Source organism: Nannospalax galili, unplaced genomic scaffold (genome assembly GCF_000622305.1).
Source record: "Nannospalax galili isolate Female #2095 unplaced genomic scaffold, S.galili_v1.0 scaffold438, whole genome shotgun sequence".
Classification (NCBI taxonomy): domain Eukaryota; kingdom Metazoa; phylum Chordata; class Mammalia; order Rodentia; family Spalacidae; genus Nannospalax; species Nannospalax galili.
The window spans coordinates 135,692-143,559 of record NW_008341416.1 but is presented as its reverse complement, the minus strand read 5'-3'; the positions used below and the strand labels follow the sequence as shown (position 1 = coordinate 143,559).

The window sequence follows — 7,868 nt, the reverse complement described above, 5'->3', positions numbered from 1 at the left end:
TGCCTCATTTCTGCTCAGCTTGTGGTCTGACCTGAATGTCCTTCGCTGGGGACTGTTCTTTCTGTCCCACAGCAAAAGGGTAATGCAGACCAGACTTCCTGCTTACAACCAACCCTGTGAGGGCTCTGGACTGTGGCCCCATAGATGCTGGAGTTGTCTGGAGTGACCCCAGACACCCCCAGGTCTGCAGAACCATCGCCTGGTAGGGCTGCCTTGCTTTTTAAGACACTGCTTCTGGAATGACTCATAACTAATGCTTCCTGTCAACAAAACAAATACTCAGAGGGAGCCCCATGGGTCCTCCTTAGCATAAAATTAAACTGGAAGGGAAAACCCTTTACACACAGGGTTTTGCAGGGAAGAGGGAAAGAGAGGAGCCAGAATAAACACAGGTAATCCAAAGGACCCAGGCCTGGGGGAGGGACACCTCAGGTAGGTTGATTCATGAAGCATACTGTTTGCTTGTGCTCAGTGCTCAGTGGGGTCTTTGCTGGCCCCCAGACACCTTTTTTTGTTGTTGTTGTTGCTGTTATGACGGGCTACATAGCCTTGGATTAGGACTCCAGATTACATACTGATGCCATTACTAAGAAGAGTGTAGCCTTTGGAATCTGCAAGTCCTGGCTGCTTTACCAGGCTTCTCTGGACATTTCAAACACACCCAATCATATAGTGCGCAGCCTTCTTTCTCTTACCATGGTGTCCTCAAGGGTCATTCATACCGTAACATCTGCCAGTGGCCATTCCTTTTTACTGCCAAATAATCTACTGTATAGATATACTACACTTATTTGATGGTGGATAAATATTATGCCCAGGCAAATTACTTAATATTACCAAATCTTAGTTTCTTTTTTTTTTAAAGATATATTTATTTGTTTGTTTATACCTGTGTGTGTGAGTGTATGTGCACATATACTTCTGAGTGCATGTACATGGAGGCCAGAAAAGGGCCTTGTGTGCTTTCCTCCACAACTCTCCACCTACTCTTTTGAGGCAGGGTCTGTCTCTGAACCTGGGGATTATGTTTTCTTGATTAAGCCAGCAGCCAGCAAATTCCACTGGTCTTTTGGTCTCCACCCTTCCTTGGAGCTAGTGACCATTTCCCAACACTGTGAATCTACTAAAAATATTGAGTTATACACTATAATGAGAAAATTACATTTTTACTTTTATGTGCGTGTGTGCATGAGTGTGTGTGTGTGTGTGTGTGTGTGTGTATGCATGTGTGTGTTGCTCTCAGAGGCCAGAAGAGGGCGTCAAATCCCCTGAAGCTGGAGTTACATGTGATTGTGAATCACCTGACATGGGTGTTGGGAACTGAACTCGAGTCCTTGCAAGAGCAGCAAGCACTCTTAATCACTGAACCATCTCTCTAGCCCCAAAACTTTTTTTTTTTAAAAGGAGAGAGAGGTTACCAGGATGCTTTCTTTAGCATTTTTAATGACAGTAATGAAATATTTGGAATAATCCAAATCCCCAAGAAAAAGAAATAAATAATATTGTGGTAGATCCATAAATGAAATACAAAGCAGCTGAGAAATATAATATAGGGGCTGGAGAGATGGCTCAGTGATTAAGAGCACTGGCTGCTTTTGCAGAGGACCTGGGGACCTGGGTTCCATTCCCAGTACCCACATGGTGGCTAACAACTGCCCATAACCAGTTCTAAGAGATCCAGCACCATATTTGACCTTCATGGACATTGCACAACACAAGTGCACTTACATACATGCATTTCATATATTTTGTTGTTATAAAATATAAATAACAAGAAATACAATACAAAAATATTTCATATGATGAGAAAATACTCAAGATATACAATTAATATTAGAAAATGTAAAATGTATGTTAAATTTGAACCTAATTTTATTTTTAATTAAAATTAAATGTTTGGAGAGGACTGTAGATTCAGGTGTAATCTCTGTGTGTATGTGTATATGTGTGTGTATATGTGATATATGTATGTGTGTGTACCTGCGAGTGTGGAGGCACTTGCTTGTGCATATGTGAATGGAGGTCAGAGGTCAATGTTGAGTGTCTTCCTTTATCGTACTCTCCACTTAATTTTAAAAATTGTTTAGTACACTTGTGCATGTGTGTGTGCCTAAATGAGCCTATGTATGTGCATGTGTCTGAGGAGGCCAAGGGGTAATTTGCATGTTCCATCTTTTTTGTCAGTCTTACTAAAATTTGCTGGTTTCGTTTTTTAAAAAACCTAGCTCTCTGTTTCATTCATCTTTTTCTCTTGTTCTTGTTTTTCTTTCTTCTGGAAAGCTCCTACCCTCCCTCCTTCCCTCCCTCTCTCCCTCCCTCCCTCCCTCCTTCCTTCCATGCCCACCTCACCCTCCTGCCTCTCTCTTTCTTTAATGCTGGGATTGAACACGCAGCTTCATACATGCTAGGCAGGTGCTTGTTTGTTTGCTTGTTTGCTTTGTTTTTTGAGACAGGATCTCCCTGTAGCCCCAGCTGGCCTAGAATTTGCTATGTAGACCAGACTGGCTTCTATCTCATAGAGACCCACCTGTCTCTGCCTCCCAAGTGACTAAAGGTGTGCACCAACATGCCCAGCCTAGGCAGGTGCTTTGTCATTCAACTACAGCCTAGTGAATTTCATTGATTTTTCCCTCATTTTCTATTTTCAATTTTATTGATTTTTGTTGTTATCTTTGTTACTTATTTATACATTGCTACTTTCTTTGTACTTAGTTTGTTCTTAATTTTTAGGGTTTTATGGTGGACGCTTAGATGAGTGATTTGAGGTTTCCCCCTCTTTTCTAATATATTCATTTAGTATTATAAAATTTACTCTCAACCCAGCATTATCTATGTCTCATCATTTCTATGTTTTATTTTCATTTAGTTCAAAATATTTAAAATCATCTTTAGATTTTTCTCTTTAACCTCCTTATTTGGGAGTATATAGTTTCGTTTCCAAGTGTTGTTTTTAACTTGATTTGTTGAGACAGGATTTCTCTAGGTAGCTGTGGCTGGCCTAGAACTTGCTGGGCAGGCCAGGCTGGTCTTGAACTCACAGAGCTCTGCCTGCTTCTGGGATCTTCCTGAGTGCTGAGATTAAAAGTGTGTGTCATCATACCTGGCTACCACTATCCTTTTATATAGATTTCTAGTTTAATTCCCTGCCATTAGAGAACGCTATAAGATTTTAGTTCTTCCAAAGCTGTTGAGGTTTCTTTTGTGGCTAAGCATATAACCCATCATGCTATAATATATACTTGGAGTGTGAGAAAATACTCATATATTTATGTCTAAAATTTTAAATTACAAAATGTGTGTATGGTATGATTTCAATTTGATTTTAGAAATATACACATGTGAAAAATTCTAAAGCTCTATGGAAAATGTGCCATAAGAGATGAACTTAAAACTGGGTTACTGGTGCTGGGAAGACGGCTCCATGGTTAAGAGTGCATACTGCTCTTGCAGAGGATCCTGGTTTGCTTTCCAGCATCCTTGTCACCTGGTTAACAGCTGCCTGTAATCCCAGCTCCAGGCGATCTGGCGCCTTCTTCTCACCTCTTTGGGCACCTGCATTGTGTACCCCCCCCCCCCTCACACACACACACACACACACACACACACACACACACACAGAAGAGGCAAAAAGAAAACAGATGAATTTTAAACCTGGGTTGTCATTTACACATCATGTGACTGAGGCATTTCAATCAATTTCACCGAGCCTCATTTCTAGAATCAACAAAGTAAAAATAATTTTACTCACTGTATAGTGTTTTGTATTAAATAAGCCAAAGTCGACATTTATGAAAGCACTTTGCAAATCAATCAGGCTTACATGTACTATAGTGGTATTTCTTAAAAAATATTTATTATTTTTATTTTATGTGTATGTGTGTATTGCCTGAATGTAGGTAGGTGCACCTGTGCCGTGCAATGCCTGCAGAAGACCGAAGAGGCGGTCGGATCCCCTGGAACTGGAATTACAGACAGTTGTGAGCTGCCATGTGGGTGCTGGGAGTCAAACCCGGGTCTTCTGCAACAACAACCGCTGAGCCATCTCTCCAGCCCCTATAGTGGTATTTTTAGTTAAGTAAGGAAACTGGATTTAGAAAAAGCAACTCTTGGGTAGATTGTAACTATTTGCTTTTAAGCTTCTATGATTCTATACTGAGAAGCAAACACACAAATGATAGAATTCAGATGAGCCTGATGTATACTGCGTCGGTAGACAGAACTCCCCATACATTGGGGTTCCTTGTGAGTATAATTGTTATGTAGCAAATTTGAACTTTTCAGCAAAGCTGCACTTCGGATGCCTGTCCTGTTGCTTTCGTGATACAAGAACTTACTACTTCCTGTGCTGCATCATTCCACCGCTGGCTAGGGAAATACACCGAGCTGAGAGTCGTCTGTAAGGAAAAGAAAGTTCTCAGATGTTTACTGTGCACTTTCCTAGAAATTCTCCTCTTCCTGTTGGGTTACGATTATTCCCCAAAGCAGGTTTCCCAAGAAGCAGGCCATCATTTTACAGCCCCAATTTATCCTCTGCAAGGAGGAGTGGGGCCTGCAGGGTGTGACAGGGACAGGGTTTCTAGGTGACTGGGTTTCCCCCTGTATTATTTAAGAGTCATTTTCTTTGCTGGCCTGTAATGTCAATCCATTGCTTGGCTGGCTTCCCAGGAACTGTGCTGTCTCTTTCATCCATCCTGGATAAACTGTGATTTCTTTCTAGGCCTTCTGCCCTTCCTTGACCAATACCATACTTCTGATTTCAAGGGGTGCCCTTTCTTACCACTTGCATAATATTCTCTTCCAAACCCATCCTTTCCTCTGTGGATAGTGTTATCCTGACCAGGAGAGCCATGGTTCAAATTCTTCTAAGGTAATTCCAGACACCAAGATCTGTCTCATGAACTCTTGGTCAGGCTTGAAGATTCGGTGTAATACCATCTTGCTCAGGGCTCCCTATTCACTCAGTATGTAGCATGTATTAACAAGTAAGCACTTGATGCCAGCTACTTGTTCCTTCTGTGATCTTAGGAAGTTGATGCATAGGTATATAGTGTGTAAGTTTTATTTTATGTCCCTTATTGTCCAGTGCTGTGAGCTCCTTGGATTCAAGGACTTTCCCCATCACTTTAATGTTTATTATGGTAAATACACAACATGAAATCAAGCATTTTAATGATTTTAAGGATCAATTCAGTATCATTGATTATGTCCTCCATGTTGTATAACCATCACCTCATCAGTCACCCATTTCCAGAATTTTTCTATCATCCTATATAGGGAAGACTCTGTGGATTAAATAGTCCCACTTGCTTGTGTCTTTCTTCTTGCATGTGAGGACCATTGCCTTGCCTAAATCCAGGCAGAATACCATGTTAAGATGCTCCTAGGGCTTTGCAAGGCAGTGGCCATGTTCCTATCAACCTTCTTGACACTGTAGAAACTTAAATGCTTTTTAAAGCCAAAACAATCAGAAGACTAACTACTAAGGCATACTTTAAAGTTACTGGGTTAAACTAGTCTCAAGAATAAAATACTGTCTTCTGCAGCAACATGGTCAGACCTGAAGAACATTATGGTCAGAACTGGTCAGAGCATTTTGTTAAGTGAAATAGGCCCAACACAGAAGATAAATACCATGTGTTCTCATTCATCTTGCAAAAGGATGTGGTAGACTAGTGGTCATCAGAGACTGGGAAGACCATGGGGTAGGAAGGGGTCAATAAAAAGTTAAAAAAAGAGAAGGGACTGGAGAGACAGCTCAGCGCTTAAGAGCACTGACTGCTCTTGCAGAGGACCTGGGTTTGATTCCCAGCACCCACATGATGGCTACGAACTGTCCTTAACTCCAGTTCCAGGGGAATCTGAAGCCCTCTTCTGACCTCTGTGACATTGCATGACATGGGTGTGCTCACATACATGCAGGCAATACACTCATACACATAAAATAAAAATAATAAAATATAAAAAAAAGCAAAGGAGAGGAATTGCTTATTTTTCTGTAGCTAGTAAAATATGAAATTCTCTACACCTCAAAACAATTTAAAACGGATAGAAATATTTATTATCCTGATTTGATTGTCATACATGGCCTACATATATTAACTTACCATAATGTAACCCATAAAAATTTATAAACATTATATCTCAAGAAACTTTTTAAAAGTAAGACCATAATTTTCACTATGAGAAGGTCTCTCTGGACTTCAAAATTCAACAATCTGTGGCATCAATTCTGATAAAATTAATTTCATTTTCTAATATTTATAGTCATGTGAGTGAAATGATGTGGGGACATAAAGGCCCCACCTTGCAGAGGTCCAAGAGGAAGTTACTGGGGCATGGCCTGACTTGCTTTGAAAGTCTGAAGGATACTTCCGCACTGCTGAGGAGTGCATGATCAGCGCTGTGACCATCCTTAAGATACACCCTCGGGGGGGAGGGGGGCTTTCCAGGTGCCTTTATAAGCCCTGTAACACCTGCAATAAACGAGTCCCTGCTTGACTAGGCTCCCTGTTGTGTCCTATTGTCCCCGGTACTGGGGGTGGCGTGGGCTGGCAAATGGAGTGCTTACTCATCCACAATCATCACTGTGCGGGGGTCACTGGTTCGAACACTTGGCAACTGGTGCCCAGTGTGGCACTCGGAAGGTGAAAAGAAGAAAAGAAAGAAAAATAACGGATTGGGGCCAGTCGGGAGTTCGGGGTAAGCGAGACACGAAAGATGGGTAACACAATCAATAAGCCTTAGGACCTGGCACTTAAAGCACTGAGAGATATGCTTAAAAGCAGAGGATTGGATCTGTCAGATCCAGCAGCTCAAAAGGTTTGGGCAGAGGCTGTTCATTTGGCTCCCTGGCTACTTGGGGCTAATGTTTTTACTGGGGATACATGGGAATCATGGGAAGAGTTTGAGGAAGAACTCGGAAATGCAACAGAAGTGAAACCAAAAGCAGCCAAAGTAACAAGCAGCACCTTGGCTGTGCCCTGGCCAGCTTCAGGGCCTCCCGGGATCCATGAAAACAGGACCCATGGGTGCCTTTTTCAGAAGGGCGGGGCAGAGTGGAGCGCACAGGGTTGGCGGCGAAAGCCAACCACCCGACCCGCCTTGAACTAACGCATGTGCGAGTCAGGAGCCTGAGCGAAAGCCAGGCGGAGGATTGCCCCCGGCCAGTGACTGGTGGCGGCCACCAGGCGCATTTAAAAAATAAAAAATAAAAAAAACCTTTGGTGGTGCACCGCGACCAGCTCCGGGATGGCTGGGAAGGCCAGGTTTGGGGAAGATGGCTTGGGGGGGTGTTTCGTCCATTCTGCGGGCAGCCAGGGATCCACCCCACCCCCGAGTGTTACAGCCCCACTGGCAGCAGTGCTCTCTGAATCCCGGGGCCAAGGGAACCCTTATTGAAAGCCTACAATGTTTCACTGATGGGGGCCGATTTGGAGCTGCAGTGGTAGTATACCTGGGGGCACAGGTTTGGGGAAGATGGCTTGGGGGGGTGTTTCGTCCATTCTGCGGGCAGCCAGGGATCCACCCCACCCCCGAGTGTTACAGCCCCACTGGCAGCAGTGCTCTCTGAATCCCGGGGCCAAGGGAACCCTTATTGAAAGCCTACAATGTTTCACTGATGGGGGCCGATTTGGAGCTGCAGTGGTAGTATACCTGGGGGCACGTGAGAAACCAAAAAGATATGTCCACACTTGTGATGGCTCAGCTCAATTCAAGGAACTCATGGCCATTGCTTTCTGACAGTATTCAGACTCATACGCTCCTTAAGGAGAGGGAAGCCCCTATCTTCTTACAGCCTCTTAGGGGGCACCAAGGATTGCCTGGGCTTTTATCCCAAGGCAATGCAGAGGCAGACAAGATGGCTTATT

The 7,868-nt window shown here is 43.2% G+C and overlaps 1 protein-coding gene across 2 annotated transcripts in view; it reads left to right on the top strand.

Annotated features, from left to right (window-relative positions):
* Nucleotides 1-376: 376 nt before the first annotated feature.
* The window catches only part of Calml5 (calmodulin like 5), a 57,584-nt gene continuing 50,092 nt past the window's right edge, over nt 377-7,868 (top strand). For both annotated transcript variants that reach the window (XM_029565252.1, XM_029565253.1), the window contains exon 1: nt 377-432. The gene's annotated coding sequence lies outside the window, so the exon portion shown is untranslated. The remainder of the gene's footprint in view (nt 433-7,868) is intronic.